General features: G+C 50.3%; 1 protein-coding gene and 1 long non-coding RNA gene across 2 annotated transcripts in view; one reads left to right on the plus strand and one right to left on the minus strand.

The window, feature by feature from the left end:
- The window catches only part of SBK1 (SH3 domain binding kinase 1), a 65,389-nt gene that overhangs the window by 18,324 nt on the left and 29,302 nt on the right, over positions 1-17,763 (plus strand). The window lies entirely within an intron of this gene.
- LOC137155308 (uncharacterized) lies at positions 9,484-17,513 on the minus strand. Its single transcript, XR_010920410.1, has 4 exons — positions 17,448-17,513; positions 15,077-15,196; positions 13,719-13,772; positions 9,484-9,643 (listed from the first exon to the last, which is right to left on the minus strand). It is a non-coding gene; the product is annotated as an uncharacterized lncRNA (long non-coding RNA).

The following is a 17,763-nucleotide window of genomic DNA, read 5'->3' on the forward strand; positions in this document are numbered from 1 at the left end:
AGGATGAAACAAGCAGATGCATTTGTATCTGCTTCTGGCTGAGGTGTCTTCCGCTCCCCTCTCACTCCCTAGATAGAAGCAGCAAAGGATCGGATCCTTCTGCTGCTTAAGTTGATGTGAGTCAAGCCATGGAATTTAGTGGTGTCGGGATTTGGAGTCAAGACACAAATTAGATGTGTTTTATCCTACGTATGAATCATCTGTATCAGAGCTAGGCACAGGCCAATCCAAGGCAGAGCTTCCGCTGGGGCAGGGAAATCAGTTGGAAGCCACATCTTCAATTGATATAAAGCACATAGCTCCACTGACTGCATGACGTTGGTGGAGCTCTCCTGCTTTACACCAGCTGAGGATCTGGTCCTGGATGTTTATGCCACTGTAACTGGTGCTAATGCCATGTGGCTCTTTGTCCCTCTCCTCCCCTCCCCCAGAGGCGAGACGATGTGTCGAGGTTGGAGTCAGCTACAGCCTCTGAGCTAAAGGAGCAGATCGAGCAGTAGAGGTTTGTGCATACGGATCCAGAGATGCAGGTTCAGTCTCTGCAGACAACTTGCCTCGAGGCCTGGTCACACAAAGCCTAGGGATCTGCAGCAATGAGCTGGTCAATGTTGGCATGGCTGGAATCAGGTTTCAGGGGTTGTGGGTAGGGATTTGAGTCAGTTTGCCGATCCCTATGTCCCGAAGATATTGATGCTACAAGCACTGAGCCTAGAGTCACTCATAGTTAAAACAACCAGCTGCTCTTAGCTCAAGCGTTGCAGCCTGTCTGTGTGTGCTCCCCGGGGCGGGGCCGAGGGGGGGTTGTGGCATTGCTTATTCTTACCCTGACCAACCTTCTCACCAGCCACTGCTTGCTCCTGCTATCTAATTGCACTGGGAGTAGCAGGGAGCTGCAAGAGTCAAGGTCAAGCAACTTATGCACCTCCATCTAGTGACTCAAATTGGCAGTCAGCCTGCCAACCAGGCTGGATCTGATTCACGGTTCTCACTGCTACCACCAACTCCTCAACCATTTCCAAATAGACACAGAAGAAGCACCACTCTACAGGAGCAAAACCGTGGCCCAAATTCTGCCCTCCCATGCTGTACAATGGGGCCAGAGGGGATGTGAGAATGGGTGAGTGGGGCTCTCTGTAAGTACAGCTACATCAGCACCTCTCAGCCAGGGTGGTCCCACTCCTCTGGGGAAGCAAGCCAGGTTCCTTTCACGTCACTCTAACCTACCCCCATCCGAGTTCAAACCTTCCCCTCCACCAGCCAAAACAACATGATGAGAGAGATTGCTGATAGTTCCTCAAAGGCACTCTGGGTGGTATCCCTGCTTTCTCCTCCTCCTGGCTCTCTCTCTCCTTGACCCCACCCTGAAGGCATGTGCTTTCCCAGCCTAAGCGACCTTCATCCAGCACAGAAAGCTTGCAGGAGATTCCCCCCATGAATCACTGCCCTCCCCTCAGCTCTAACCTGATTTCAGTTTAGTGTATCTGTTGCGACTCTTTTTTGTGTGCTGAACCTTTAAACTGGAGAGAAGTCCCTGACCCTGACCCTCTCCCACCTGTAGAGGCAGCTGCTATTTTGTGTGCCATTCAAATGCAGCCTGCTATGCAGGAGACACATACACTGCGCTCTCTCTCATAGGGATCCTTGTTCTTTCTTGGTTTGTTTTTTTAATATACAATAATTCTGATGGGGAGTCTGTGGTGGCTCTTTGTGCATGGGGAAAACATAATCGGCCCTTATGAAAGAAACTTAAAGAACTGAGTAAGGATAATACTCTATGGAAATTGCTCCGAGGAACCTATGGAATTCAATAGAGTAGCCTATCCTTACTATAGAATTCCATAGGTTGGTTTAAGGAAGCCAGAGAAAAGTGATGAATCTCTATTCAGTTCAGTAGGCATTTCCATAAATGGAAGGATGGTCCTGAGGTTAAAGAACAGGAGTGGGAGTGAGATTTGAGTTCAGTTCCTGGCTGTGCCACAGACCCCGATGTGACCATGGGCAAGCTGTATAATATCTCTGGACCATCTGTGACGAGAGGATGACATTTCTGGTGTCTATGTCGACTGTAAGCTGTTCAGGACCAAGATGGTCTCCGACTAAGTGTCTGTACAGCACCGTGCACAACAGGGCCCTGATCTTGTTGGGTCTTCCAGATGCAACTGCAATATAAATAACAATGACAGATGCCCATCACTGTTGCTTGGAGCAGGGGTGACTGCACAGTGGGATGGAGTTAAGGGGAGGGACTGACTCAGAGAAATTATAAGGCTCCTGACTTCTCAGCTACAGGGGGTTCAAACTACTGGAGCTCTCAGTTTATGTGGGCCTGGGCTCCAGGCCCCACCCCAGCACAAGCGCTGTACGGGGATGCCCAGGTGCTGAAAGCGCTGAATCATCCAAGGAATGCATGGTTGGCAGCACCTCTTTTGCCTAGTGCAGACAGGCCTTTGGTGTCATAGCAGCGCTTGGCAGTAAATTCAACAGAAGTGTCAGATCTTGATTCATCCTCTTAAAGTCACTCATAAAAAACCTAATTGCTTTGTGCACTAAACCGGAATCAGACAAGAGCTGAGGGGAGGGCGGTGATTCCCGGGAGAGATCTCCTGCAAGCTTCCTGCGCTGGACAAAGGCCCAGCATGGGAAAGCACATGCCCCCAGGGTGGGGTATGGGAGAGAGAGAGCAGAGAGGAGGAGACAGCAGGGATACAATTTTTGGGAAAGCCCAAGAACGATTTGAGGAATTATCAGCAATCTAGCTCATCATGTAGGAACCGTCCCGGAGTTATAAAGCAGCTGGTGATCCTCAGTCAGAGGCGAATCGACCCTACTGGCAATCCTGAGCCTCAACTCAGTCGCTGTGTGATGGAGAGGGATGGCGGGGCAGCAATTTGCAAAGCAAGAACCCTCTATCTCAGAGGTAAAGAGAAATTCCCTCGTCCCCTTCTCCAGCAGAGTCCTCTTCCTTCCCTGCTCAGGCTGCTTCAATTAATGCAGGAATGTGTATGGACCGCACAGGCCTGGCAACAACGCATGGGCTGGTGTACATTTTGGCTGAGAGATGGCTGAAGGGCCAAGCAATGTGGGCTGAATGATAAGGGAAACCTGACTGGCACCAATACATGTACTGAGTTTGGGTCACTGGAAGCCATGTTTCATTATTCACTGGAATTTGGATGACCGATGGGGGGTTCACAAAAAACCTCCCCAAAGCCTGAACGCCTCAGCAGATTTTAGCACCAGCAATGTACCCAACATTCATATGGCGAAGTGCATATCGCTTGTCTTGCTTAAACCATTTCAATCTTCCAATTAGGGAGTGAAACACCACCATGTGCATTAGGGGACTGACACTGGCCTGCAGCACCCCTTTGTGGTGTGACCTGGCATTTTCAGCAATTCTGCCTCGCTCCCGTCTCCAGGACTTCAGTGGTGAGCTTGCCCTCCAGCAGGTCACACTATAGTTCCATCCCATCTGCGGTATCGGTGTCCCAAACAAATCCATCAAAACAATGGTGATCAACAGAACATCTTCAACCCCTCCAGGGCTGCTCTTCAGTCTCAGTTTTCTTCCAGGGCAATGGCTAGCAGAGTCCCTCGCAAACCCCCCGAACCAGGTGAAATATAAACTAAGCAACTTTGACCCATCTCAGGCTTGAGCCTTTAGTCCATCTCACATTCTCCCCAGTTCTCAATTCTTCTGCCGAACGCCAACCCAAAAGGCTCCCTCTCTGGAACCTTGCTCCTTTTTCAAGGCCCATCACGGGAGCCAAATCCACTCCTGTACATTTTCCCACAGTTCTCCCTCCACCTGGCTGCTGTCAGGTCCTTCCCATAGAGAAGGCACTCCAGACCACCTCACTCCTGGATCTCCTCCACCTCACCACTCTGAACTCCTTCCTTTTAACTCCTCCCCAGCCTGACACACTCTCCAGGTGTAACAAGGTGTGGCTGATAGAGCTCTCAGGCACTAGTTAACTTCTTCTCATTGTCCAGGTATTTAACCTTTCCTCATAGGTCAGGTTTTCTGAACCTTTTTATAATTTTTGTTAATCTCTTCTGGACTCCATCCAATTTGTCCACATCTTCCTTGAAGCTGGTGCCCAGAATTAGACACAGTACTGCAGATGAGGCCCCCCAGTGCTGAACAGAGCAGGAAAATTACCTCCTGTGTCTTACATACTACATTTCTGTTAATACACTGTAGAATGATATTAGCCTTTTTTGCAACTGCACCACATTGTTGATTAATATCCAATTTGTGATAGACTATAAGATCCTTATAGTCCAATTTGTGATAGACTATAAAATCCTTATAGTAAGACCCTCAGATCCTTTTCAGCAGTATTATCACCTTCCCAGTTATTCCCCATTTTGTAGTTATGCATCTGATTTTTCCTTCCTAAGTGAAGTACTTTGCACTTTTCTTTATTGAACTTCATCATGTTGATTTCAGACCAATTCTCCAATATGTCAAAGTCATTTTGAATTCTAACCCTGCCTTCCAAAGTGCTTGAACCTCCTCCCAACTTGGTGTCATCTGTAAATTTGATAAGCATCCTCTCCACTCCAGTATTCAAGTCATTAATAAAAATATTGAATAGTATCAGAGACGGGACTGACTTCTGCAGGACCCCACTAGATATATCCTTCCAGTTCAACAGCGAACCATTGATAACTGCTCTTTGAATATGGTCTTTCAACCAGTCGTGCGCCCACCTTATAGTAATTTCACCTAGACTACATTTCCGCAGTTTTCTTTTGAGAATGTCATGTGGAACTGTGTCAAAAGCCTTACTAAAAGTGAAGATATATCACATCTACTGCTTCCCCCATCCACTAGGCCAGTAACCCTGTTAAAGAAGGAAATTAGGTTGGTTTGGCATGATTTGTTCTTGACAAATCCATGCTGGCTATTTCTTATAACTCTATTATCCTCTATGTGCTTACAAATTGATTGTTTAATCATTTGTTCCAGTGTCTTTCCAGGTTCCATTTTAGGTTGATAGGTCTATAAATCCCTTTGTCCCCCCTTTTTAAGATAGGTTCTATGTTTGCCCTACTCCAGTCTTCTGGGATCTCACCCATCCTCCATGAGTTCTTGAAGATAATTGCTAATGGTTCTGAGATTGCTTCAGCTAGTTCCTTAAATACCGTAGGATGAATTTCATCAGGCTCTGCTGACTTGAATATATCTAACTTACCAAAATATTTTTAAAACTGTTTTAAAAAATGTTAACATTTTGGCTTGCGTTCCTTCCCCTTTGCTGTTAATTTATTATTGTTTTGAGAATCTGGTCACCATAAAACCTTCTTAGTGAAAACTGAAGCAAAATAGGCATTAACTTCAGCCTTCTTGATATCATCAGTTATATTAGTGCTCTTTCCACACTAAGTGCAGGCCCTGCACTTTTCTTCATCTTTCTCTTGCTCCGAATGTATTTAAAGAACCTCTTCTTACTGCCTTTCCCATCCCTTGCTGGGGTAACTCCTTTTGTGCCCAAGTCTTTCTGATTTGGTCCCCACGTGCTTGTGCTGTTCTTTTGTACACCTCCTTAGCAATGCCTCCTTCTTTCCACTTTTTGTAGGATTCCTTTTGGAATAATTGGTACCCACCAGATAACTTGAGTGCTGGCCCCTGCGCTGTGCTTTGAGCACTGAACGGCACTGTCTGAGCTGCCCGCCCTGTTGGCCGTTCCCAGCGGGGCTGTGGCTCCCTGCATCTCTCCAGGGCCCGGGGAGCTGGGGGACTCTGCAGACGTCACTGGGTGCCTCCTGGCAGAGACCGCCAAACTCATCTCACTCGGGAGCCTGAGTCCTGTGCAGGAGAATGACACCCGTCCAGCCTCAGACCTGCCCCCAACCGCGTCCAGATTAGCCCCGACCCCTGCGCCCAGGCCAGCCTGGCCCTTTGGCAGCCGCCCTCAGCCCGGCCGAGGCGCCTTTGACCTAGAAAGGCGAGGCGAGGTGCGCGGGGAGCGCAGGCGGCGGCGCGGCGAGCGCTAGGACCCGGCTAGCCCGGCCCGGCCCGGCCGGCGGGAGGTGGAGCCGGAGCGCAGCGAGCGAGCGAGGAAGAGACGGTGGCTGAGCCGGGGAGCCGCACCCCCAGACACCCGCCCGCCGAGAGCCAGAACAAAGCGGGGCGCTGGTGGCGGGGCTGGGGCGCGCACATCCCCGAGCGGGCCGCCGGCCCGGAGGCGAGGTGCCCGGGGAGCAGCCCCCGACGGGCCGCGGGATGCCGCGATGGAGCCGAGGCGCGGCAGCTGCCGGGGTGCGCGGTGGCGGCTGCCCGGGGACCAGCGAGGAGCCCGCGCGGCCCCAGCAGCTGTAGCGGCGCGGGGCGCTCGTCCAGGCTGAGCAGCCGCCACCCGCCCCGGCCCGGCCCGGCCCGGCCCCAGCCAGCGGCAGCCCCGCGGGGCCATGAGGACCAGACCCCCCTAGCGGGAGGGAGGCAGGCGGCGCAGGCGGGGATGCTCCAGCCCCCCGGCGAGGGGAGGCAAGGCGAGGCGGAGAGCGAGCCCCGTCCGGGGGCCACCCCGGGCCAGGAGGGAGCGAGCCCCGCCCAGGCACCCAGGGGCGATCGGCGGCGGCGGCGGGCGAGAAGAAGGGAAGGCGCAAGTGTGTGTGAGGGAGGCGGGAGCTCGCCGGGGGCTCGCCCCAGCCCCCAGCCAGGTAAGGCAGGGCTCCGAGCCGCCCCGCGCTCCCCCTTCCTGGCGTGCAGGCGGCTCAGCCCCCCCTCGCCCCCGTCTGTCTGTCTGTCTGTCTGTCTGTCCCCCATTGTGCGGCTGCAGGCGGATGCTCGTGACAGAAAGAGAGAGAGACAGGTACCGGAGGCTGGGCTCCGCTCCCCGCCGCCGCCTCTCCCAGCCCGCCCCTGCCCCGGGGGCTCGGCGGAGCCGTTTCCGTTGTGTCTCTCCGGTTTTCAAAGCCGAGGCCCCCTCCCCCCACCGCTCCTAGGTTTGGGGGGAAACGCGCTAGATCGCTCCTAGGTTTGGGGGGGGTCGTGAACCCGACGCCTCCCCCAGCGATTGTCCTGCTCTGGAACCGCCCCTTGCTACTGGCATGGCCATGGGGTGGGGGACAGGGACAGAGTCTCTTTTTTATCAATAGATGTGATCGCTCCTGAGCCTGATTTCCCGTCCCCCACCCAGGTAACCCCCCCTGCCCTGTAATTGGTCGGTGGGGAGTAAACACACACCAGTATCGGGCTATGGCTGGGCTCCCTGTGGGGCCCTTGCCCTGTGAACGCAGAGGGATGCCAGTGAGCTGGTGGCAGCTCTAAGAGCCGATTCTATTGTCCCTCCATCCCCAGAGCCCGCACTGCCTCAGCACTTGCCTTGGTCTCTTCCCTCTCCGCCCTGTGATCCATTAGTACCTGGGTCCTGAGACCCGCGCTGGCGGTAACGGGTTCCCAGCCCTGTCAGGGTCTGTCTATCACAGCAGGCTTCCTCACCCTTCCTTTGCCACTTGCATTTGAGGAGCCCTGGGCTAGCCTGTTCTCAGGTGCACTCCCCCCTCCGCCTCCTGTTGTTGGCTTACATGCTGGCTGCTGTTCTAGAACTGCCTGGGGCTAGGAGCTCCTTTGGTCCCTTGTTTACCTCCCTTCCTTGGATCGCTGAAACTTTGTCAGATCGCTGCCTGGATTTCAGAGTTTGGCTGTGGGCAGTGTGTGTGTGTGTGTGTTGGGGGAGCACACTCCACACATGTGAAGAGCAGGAGGAGGGGCTATATTCTAAAGTGCTCCAATGCAGGGGTGTTTGTGCTGTGAAATCCCTCCTGAAAGAATCATTCGCTAGAGACAACCCTGCTGGAAACGCTGTCCCCAGGCTGGCCTGTCCTACCCCCACATAGGTAAGTGCCCTGTAGCAATCTCCCTTGGGGAAGGAGTGCCTGTGTTAGGAAGTTGGGGAGTATCCCTGCTCTCCATAGGCACAGAGCAATATCTCCATCCCTGGGCACCGTGGGACCTGGCACTGGCTATGTTTCTCTTGGCAAACATAACATGCTCTTAATTTTTGTTAATGGAGCCATTTAAGAAATGGGAGGTGGGGCACTCCTTTTGATGTGGGGAGATTGTCTTATCCCAGTGGCACTAGCCTTAAGGGGGGGAGGTGCCAAGTCACCTGCCCTTCAGACCTCACAGCACCTTCTATAACCACGGCAGGGTGATAACCTATCGAGCGCCTGTTGTAGATCTGTACAATTCTTGGTCACCTCTGATTTGGTTCCTCAGCCTTTCTGGGTAGCCCAGCTATTCAGCTGCTTGTGGTAACTGGTGGTTACAGGGAGGGCAGCTGATTGGGATATGATATGTGTGGACATCTATTTTCATTTCTGCCTGCTGGCCCCAGAGTCTTCTCTTCGGGCCTGGCTGTGCTTGCCTGTCGTTCAGCTTTGCCTATGCCCTGGGGAGGGCAGCCCAGGTTGGGAGGGGCCTAGAGCTCCATCGCTGGGTTGTTCAAGGAACCAAATGATCTGAGCAGGGATCAGACCCTGCTGGTAGCTGTGCCGAAACTCCGAACCAGAGATGGAAACAGAGTGAGTCATAGTTGAAAGGAGTTGGAGTCTGAGTGGCAGTGGAAATCCAGGGGGTAAGGCCTGCTGAAGAATTTAAGGGGCTTTTGAATGTGCCTTTTGAATGGTCACTCTGCAGTGGGAGCTGCTACGGGAACCGTGACTGTAAAGGTTCTGAGGCCATGAGAATGATTTTGCTCTGGAGTGATTGAGGACTGTGAATAGAGGTGACTCTGTTGACTTGACGAGATTAATTGCAGGGAAGGAGCTGATGGATTGGACTAGAAAAGGCAGGAAAAATAGAGAGAGAGGAAAGGGAAGCAAGAGCTATCTCCAGCGCAGAGATCGGCAGCAGTGTGAGTGGGAGATGCTGGAGGGGTGAGCTGGCCCCTGTACTGGACAAACAGTGGGGCGTGGCAAGAACAGGGGGAGCTGATTCGGTTTTGGTTTTTTATCTTGGCTCTCAGCGCCATGCTGCAGAAGGAACCAGTCATTGAGCTAGACTCTAGCTAAAGAATGAGCTGCACTTTGGGAAGGGTGAGCGTGACCCAGTTAAATACCCACTGGCCACCTACTTACCACATGGGCAAATTGCATCTGCAGATGGTAGAAGCAACTCAAGGTGCTATCTGCTAGATGGACAATAGGATGGGTGATGTGCCTATATGGAGCTGGATCCTCAGCTGCTACAAACTGGCATAAGGCTTTTGTTCTCAGTGTGAGCTACACTCATCTATACCAGCTGAGGGTCTGGCTCATGGCATCTAGAAACATGGTGGAGCAGGTCTGCCTCAGAGCCAGCTGCCAGGAACCTTCAGTTGAAGCCCGTGTTGGGTTGGAAGGAGACCAAAGAAGTACGAAGAGATAGTTTCCTATTCTCCTCTGGCATAGGCTCAGGAAGGGAATAATTCCTCCTAGACTGAGCAAACCCTCTGGGGGGAAAGAGAGACAGTTTGCTCATTGGATGGATGCTACTTTTACCAGGAACAGAGAGAGCTGGGTGTGGGATGATCAGAAGGGAGAATATTGGCTCATGAGTTGTGTAAAGTCTCTTGCAGAGATCTGGGGCAGTGGTGGACATGGACAATGGCAGCACTGGTGGCAGACAGCAGCAGGACAGGGCCTCTGGGACCTGCATGTAGATGTTTAGAAACAAGGTTTAAGTTAGGGACTTTTTGCTCTGAGATGCTTCCAGTCCCCCATGCAGGGGGATAAAAGAACCACAGTTTGTGGATGAGGGGAGGAGCCAAGTTTATTAGACTGTGGGGAAAGGACAGTTCTTAATCACTGCTGGCAATGCCAGCGAAAAAGGTTCAGCAACTGTTTAAACTGGGAAGAGGGGGAAAGCTGGCAGGTACAGAGAAGCACTCTTGTCAGATGATGGACATCAGAGGTACAAGTTCAACTGCAGTATGTATCCCATAGAATGGGCAAGGACAGTACGAGGGTTGCCCTGCAGGACGGGTGGGATGAAACCAAGGAGGAATACCTGGTTACAAATCACAGCTACTGTCAGCTGCAGATCAGAGAGAGACATTTGAGCCACACCTGGGTGAGCTGGAAATGCTGGGACTGGAGGAAGATCTAGACACTACTGGAATTTCTGTGGTGGGAAGGGAAGAATCAGCACACTGCTCTGACAAATTATGCATGGTAGTCAAAGGAGACTGCTCGCAGGGCAGGACCTTCTGAGTGGTTAGGACTAGGAGACCCAAACCCGGAATGCAGGTCACAAGGATACAAATCCAGTAGTCGGCCTCCAATTCAGAGAAGTTATGGTGAGCTGCCCAGGTCGTCAGGGCAGATGGAGAAGTGATCAGCTACTGTGATGCTCTACCACAGGAGATGCTGGGTGAATGCCTATCATGGGGTTATTTTTCATGGGTCATGAAAGTGAGACACTGCCAGAGAAGATGAAGGAATCACGGGTAGGGGAGGGTTGAAAGAAGAAATGATGGAACAACTCAAATAATTAAGTTCCCATAAATCATCAACAGTGGATGTCACTCTTCAGAGTGTGCTAAAGGAGCTAAAGAATGGAGTAACTGAACTACTAACAAAGATACGTAATTTATCATTAAAAAGTGCTGGGAAGCCGGAGACCTGGAAGGCAGCCAACGCTGTGTCATCTTTGTAAAAAGGTGCCATGCTAAGGGTGTGCATGGAAATAATAGGCCAAGGAAAACAGTAGAGAAAAACTATGTAAGAGAGAATTGCAAAGCATTGAAACGAGTGTAATAGCATAGGGATGGCTACCATGAGAAGAAAGGGTGTCTCACTAACCTATTAGAATTGAATGATCAAACTTGTGTGTAAAGCAGAAATGGAGATCAGTTATTTGCTCTTTCCAAAGGCTTTTGATGCTCATAAGATGCTATTCAAGATACCTGGTAGTCAAGGGGAGAATGGTGATCTCGGGGGGGGGGGGGGGGGGGGGGGACACGGACGACACGGGGACACACCACACATTACATTACATATGGATGCCCCGGGGGTCTGTACCAGGACCCATGTTCAATACATTTATTAACCTACAAGGGAGTTGGATAGCAAAGTAGAAACATTTGCTCCCAACACAAAGCATGACTGGGAGCTCACATACACCTGTGTAACTGTATTAACAGCAATGGAGTCACACGTCCACTCCCTGAGGATCTGAATTGGTTGCAACTTCTCCAGAGAATTATCTAGACATCATTGTGGACAACTCAATGGAGATTGCTACTCAGTGTGCAGCAGCCATGAAAATGGAGAGGATTAGGTGTTAGCATGACACAGGAAGGGGATGGAGTATGATACAGTAAAGATTACAATATCGTTACCTTGAACAGCACCACAGTCAGTTTTAGGTTGGTCTAGTGAGTGCCACTTGCATGCTCCTAGTTCCTCATCGTATAAGAGCAAAAGGTCATTGGAAATGAAAAGGCAGCACACTTAAAATGGATGAAGACAGCTGCTTTTTTAGGGTAAATTGTGGAACTCCCTGCTGTAGGATATCACTAGGTAAACAAGCTAACAAGATTAAGGAATTATTAGACCTTTATAGAGGATGAGGAGGATTGCCTTGGAATGAGACTCAGTCACTGAATAGCCAGTCAAGGTGATTTCAGTTTTTGGCTCTGCCATATACTTCCTATGTGACCTTAGCCAAGTCACTTAATCTTTTGGTGCCTCAGTTTCCCATTTGTAAAATGGGTATAATACTTCCCTACCTCCCAGGGTTTTTTTTTGAGGATAAATCTTTAATGTCTGTGAGCTGCTCGGATACAAGTGAATGGAGCCATTTAAGCACCAAGGCAGGTAGAATAAGAATAGCATTTGTTGTGACACTGGTTACAAGGACTCTCAATCTGAGTGCCTCATGACATCAGCTGGGATGAGGAAGAAATGTTGCCCGATGGGACATTGCATTTCTAGGTGCACTCTTTGGGTAGCAATGGTTATACCTGTCTCTTAGCCACCTGGTATTGGTGATATGGGACTAGCTGGACCATTCGGCTGCTCCAATTCCTGGCAATTCCTAGAAAACGGCCCATGTACAAATACTGAATTTATGCTGAGATGCTGTCTGGTCATGTGATCTAGATAACGTGACCTATCCTGGTGAGTTACTCTGCTGCCCCTGGCCAGCCAAGCTGGCAATTAGTATCTGTGACATCTCATTGACTGGGCTTTCATGATACCATAATTATGAATTAAAGAGGTTTTTTCCCCTACACTCTCAATCAGTTAATTAACTACAATATCCATTGAGTGCACCTGTTTTTCCACAGGCTATACAGCAATATTTATGCTTATGGCTATTTGCACTGCACACATTCTGATGGAGAGTCTATTATTTGGCTGCTAATTTTTGCTTTTGGGATGAATCCTATGATACAAAAGCCTGATCGGAAATAGCTTATGCTGATTCTGAGGTCCAAAAGAAGCTGTGTACAAAATGGCATTGGCAAGTGACAGGTGGAGATCCCATAATCCATGAGAAGGGTTGGTTTGTAGTTCAGGAATTGAACCCAGATTCAAGTAGCCAGGGAGCTAGCCTAGAACAAGGCATGTTGGTTAAATACCCTGCTCTGCCAAAGACTTCCTGTGTGACCTTGGGGGGAGGACGCTTGATCTCTCCGTGGCCCAGTTGCCATCTGTAAAATGATAGCACGTCTCTCCTGAGGGGGGTGCTGTGAGCATAAATACATTTATAAATAGTGAGGTGCTCAAGTGCTGTGGTAAGGGGCCAAATCAGTACTGGAGATAGCTGGCGTGGTTTACCCAGGGGTGAGTTAAAGCAGGATCTTTGGAAACAGAGAGACCATCCTTGTAAGGAGTCAGTGAGAAACCAATGGGTCAAATTCTCTGCTGGTGTAAGTTGGTGGTGCTCAATTAACTCCCACCAAACTGTGACAGATTACACCAGCTGAGAATTTGCCCCCCAAGAATCTGTTTGCATGGAGGTGGAACTGGAAGGTTGAGCTCAATGTGTCCATTGGATAAGGAGCTGGGGACAGAGAGAAACAGTCCGGGGGGGGGAGGGCGAGACAAAGTGTCTACATCTCAATTCCCTCAGGAATTATAGTAATTTTGCAAAAATTACATTACTATCTGTCCCCAGATTACCACTGTCTGTATTACAGTATTGCCTTGAGGTCTGCACTGAGATGGGGGGGCCTATTGTGTCGGGGCTGTACAAACATTTATGCTATGGCTATGCTTTCGGTGGCATGTAGAGTACATACGCTGCAAACCCAACTAGCATGGGTGTAAATGGCAGTGTGGATGGTGAGGGATGGTTTAGGAGAGTTAAACAGAGGCCCTACTTGCCTGAAGCCAAGGGTATATACCCTACATGGTTCTTTGCATTCCCAAGCAATGCCTCCCATGTCTACCCTACTGTTTTTAGCAGCACAGCATCCCGCTGCCTCAGCCTCTCCCTGCCAGAGTGAAAGATTCCAGCAGTGGGGAAGAGCTCTGGCAGCTCTCCGGTGCCAGAGCCTTTCCTCATTGCCAGAGCCTTTCACTGTCGCACGTAGCCACAACAGTGAGGGTGGATGCTGCCTGCCTTTCACTGTGGTGCATAGCTACCTGTAACCTACATGCCACCAAGTGTAGACAAGGTCTTGAGGGATAGTTCTTGCCTCAATGAGCTTGCAGTCTAAATAGACAAGACAAAGGGTGGGAGGGGGAAATAGGGACACAGAAGTGACATGACTTACCTACAGTCAGACAGCAGGTAAGGGAATACAACTGGCAGTCCCAGTGCACTATATCTGCATCCATGGGAAAAAGGAGAGAAGAAAACACAAAGCTTTATACAAAGAACAGATATGCTGATGTGACCTATAGGGAAGGTTGCTCCTGGAAAGGAAAGAAGGAGGGATGTGTTCTAATAAATGGAGTGGCACAGCAGGACTCCTGGGTCCTATTCCTGGCTCTGCTTCTGTTTCAGCTTGGGACTTTGGATGAATATGTTTTGCAGATGGGGAAACTGAGGCCCAGAGGCGCAAAAATCAATCTAGCTGTAGTGAGATTGAATTTAGTGTGTATGAACTGTCAGATGGAAGTTCCTAGGAAAGTGCAAAGTATAGTTATTTATTTATGGGTGGGAAGGAAACCCGTCTTTGTGAGGGCTAAGTCAATTATCCATATACAAATCTACATAGCTAGTGACTGCACCTGAAAACAGAAAAGAGCACAAGAACATCCAACAATAAAAATATATATGTAAATAGTATTTATATGGAAAAAGTAAGAGCTGGTTGGAAATGTTTAATCAAAATGGTTTAACAAAAAAAATTGTTTGAAATCAAAGCATTTAGAAAAATGTGTTTTCAGTGAAACGTTTTGTTTAGAAAACAAAGCATTTTGATAACCTTGAAACAGCATGTTTCATCCTTTTTTGGAACATAACATTTTGATGTTTTGTTGCAAAACAAAATCAGGGTTTTTTAAAATGTCTTCTATATAAAAGTTTAAATCGGACTCAGATGTGTTGATCAACCTGAATTCCTCCTACCCCCAGAATTTCATTTTGCAGGAAATGGACATTTTTGAGATTTGTGGTTTTGGAACTTTTTTTTTTTTTTTTTTTTTTAAATAGGGGAATTTCTCACAAGATGGAAAATCCAGTTCTCACCCAGCTTGAAAAAGTCATGGTGGACCAACTGATTTGGAACCAACAAAGCCAAAGAGAGGCCACCTGGTGAGGGCATTGGAGGCTGGGGTTCTAGTCCCACTTGTGCCTCATACCTGCAGCGTAGCTTTAGGTAGGCCACTTGGCCTCTTCGCCCTTCCACTCTGTTTCTCTTGTCTATTTAGACTGCAAGCTCTTTGGATCAGGGACTGTTCCTTACTATGTGTTTGTCTGGGGGTTAGTACAGTAGGGTCCTGATTTCATCCCGGAGCTACAGTAACACAAATAAGTTTATAAACATATATTGATGATGGGACCCAGGAGTTCTAGTCATGGCCCATGATCTGGTTGTGCTCAGCGCCATAAAAAACACAGCGCAGACAGACAGTCCCTGCCCAGTTAAGTGAATCCTTTGACGTTTGACATGATTTATATTTTTACCTTATTGTTTCATTTGTGCAGTTCTAGTTCTGGAATCTGATCTAATCCGGTCTCCGTCTAATCTCTCTGTGGTCTGATGTCAGCAGTTCCGGTCCCATTCCATATAGACAAAGCAGCCCCCTAAAACCAAACACATAGCCATTGGTACTGAGGGGCAACTTTAAAGGAGCTCAGGAATGCTGTGGCTAACGGTGAATAATCCCTTCTCATCCCAGTAGCTGGTCCCTCCCGGTCAGGACTGAGGCATGCTGGCAAAGACTGGTGTTATGTGAAGCATGCCCTGCACCTGTTGAGAGACAGACTCTTCTAGACTCCAGGGTGTTGCTCTGGCAGCTTTCCCGAACACTAAATTCACCCAGACATGCAAATTAAAGACAGATTAGAACGAGGCCCCGTGCTCCAGGAGATCAGCACTGTGATAAACTGTTCCAGGTCTCTTCCATTTAAGCATCAAGCAAAGGGAAGTGTGCAGACAGCTTGGGGTGGGGAACACAGCTGGGAAGCTGGCAGGGCTGCCTGCTTCCCCTGTTGTTGTTTATGTTACGGCTGGGCTCAGAACACTAGGAGCTGTGCTGTCCAAACCCAGGCTAACAGACAGCCCTACATAGACTAAACGGAGGAGCAACGTGACTTGCTCAAGGTCACACAGCAGGTCACTGGTCAAGCTGGGACTGGCGCCCGCTTCTGCAGAGTCCTAGCCTAGCTGGCAATGCACTAGGCTATGCTCCTGCATGATGTTTTGCAGACCTGTCTCCCTTCCCCATCCCAGGTGGGGGCTGCAGCTGTGCAGTAAATACCCCTCAGTTTCCCAGATTTTGTTGGATTGGGTTAAGTCAGTCACTGCAAGCAGATGCCCCACCCGTGAGCAATGAACCTCAGAGGTGAGGCAGTTCTAGGAGGGTGTGTGATGCTTGCATGTACTTATCTCAGGTTATAAGGTGGGTGGATCCCCTTTCATTACCTCCTGCCTTCCAAATCCACCAGGAGGGGATGCAAACCAGCACCTCTGGGGGTGGGGGAGCTGTCAGGATGATGGAGGAAAGCTGTCATCTAAGCTGTGGTAATGGAGCAGTCTGATGCACATCTGGTCTCAAACAATAGGCAGGTGCTTTGTTTAGATCTACCTCAGTGAGTGAAATTCACTCCTTGCAGGAGGGCAGCGCGAGGCCTGGACACTTGGAAGTTACCCAGAAACTTTAGTTACTGCAGAATGGAGCTGCCCACCTTGGAGGCGTGGCCTTGCTTGTGCCCCCTTGCCACAGCCCCAGATGTCAGCCTATGCCATGGACCTGCTCCATTATCTCTACTTGCATTTAAATACAAACATTTTCAAAAGCACCCTGGAGAGGTGGGGCTCCAGCCCATTGAAAGTCAATGGGAGTTAGGCACCTGGTGATCTTTAAATGCTTTTGAAAAGCTTGCCCTGCCTTGACAGCAGAGATAACCAAAGCCATGAACTAAGTACGAGCTGACGGTGTGCTGTCTGCCTGAGCATGCAGAGAACCTGAAGCCACAGCTTTGAGGCATGATCTGCTGCTTTTTTCACTCAGGGCCCCGGGGACAGGGTAAGCCCATAGGATGCCCAGTGGCTTGGTCTTTCTGCTGTGGAATCTGCCATTTTGCTGCAGCCAAATGCCCAGCGTCTTGTTTTCGGTCTCCCTCGCACTGCTGGGACCTGGCTGCAGCTGCCTCTTGCACTCCAGCTTCCCCACCAGCAGGCCACACCACAACTGGCCTCGATTTCTCCTCCATCTGCCCGTGCAGAGCTATTGTCTGTTGCTGTGAATAAAAGGGTTGGAATTTGCTGCTGCAACTGCCACAGTCTGTGGATTCCTCAGGGAAAACTAGTTCCCCCCCCTGCCCCAAACCAGGCAGCAGCTCTTCAGTCCCACCCAAAGGTCTCCCATTCCCAGGTCACCCTGAGAGACATTTGCCACCAGGGTGACAGCAGAAGTACATTTGCTGGGGGGGAAGGGGGGGCAGGCAGAGGGGGAGATTTGGGGGAGGCAGCAAACGGCTCCCAGCTAGGAAAGAGGGTCCCAGAGGATCCTACCTGCTCCCTGGCCCACTCCCAGGTGCCACAGCAGCTCCCCAGGTACAACTCTTGTTCCCCATGTGTGAGTTTATGAAGGGCGACAGAGCTCCCTGCAGCAGTCCCCAGGCCTTGTTTGTAAGCCAAGCCCTGCCCTGCTCCTGAGCAACCTCCTCCTGCATTGACCAGCCCCTTGCTTCTGGGCCCCACAGGTGTGCTCCACACTGGTTCTTCCCCTCTTTCCCAGAGGCCCCACACAAGCCTCCCTGCAACTCAGCAGGGTTCCCCAGCTCTAGCTGTCCTCCAAATCATCCCCAGCAGCTCTCACATTCTGCTCACCTTCAGAGCGTTCCCACAGGCAGCTCTATGCTTCCCCTGCTGCCTCTCCTCTAGCCCCTACCCCACACTCACACTCTTGGGGGGGGAGGGAGGGGGCAGATGAGATCTCTTAAGCCCAATTAGGAGGCAGCTGACGAGTCACAGGTGCACTGGCCCCTGCTCCCTCTTAAAGGGACCCCAGGTAAATGGATCAATGAACCAGCTACCAGCATCTCTCTTCCCTATCCCACATGGGGAGAAGGAGGTTCTGAGCTAGTTCAGCTGGACAACATCGCAAGAGCCAATAAACTAGTTTAATGATGCTGAGGAACACGGG

Source organism: Emydura macquarii, unplaced genomic scaffold (genome assembly GCF_026122565.2).
Source record: "Emydura macquarii macquarii isolate MOO-44397 ecotype Brisbane River unplaced genomic scaffold, CSIRO-AGI_Emac_v2 contig_1348, whole genome shotgun sequence".
NCBI lineage: Eukaryota > Metazoa > Chordata > Testudines > Chelidae > Emydura > Emydura macquarii.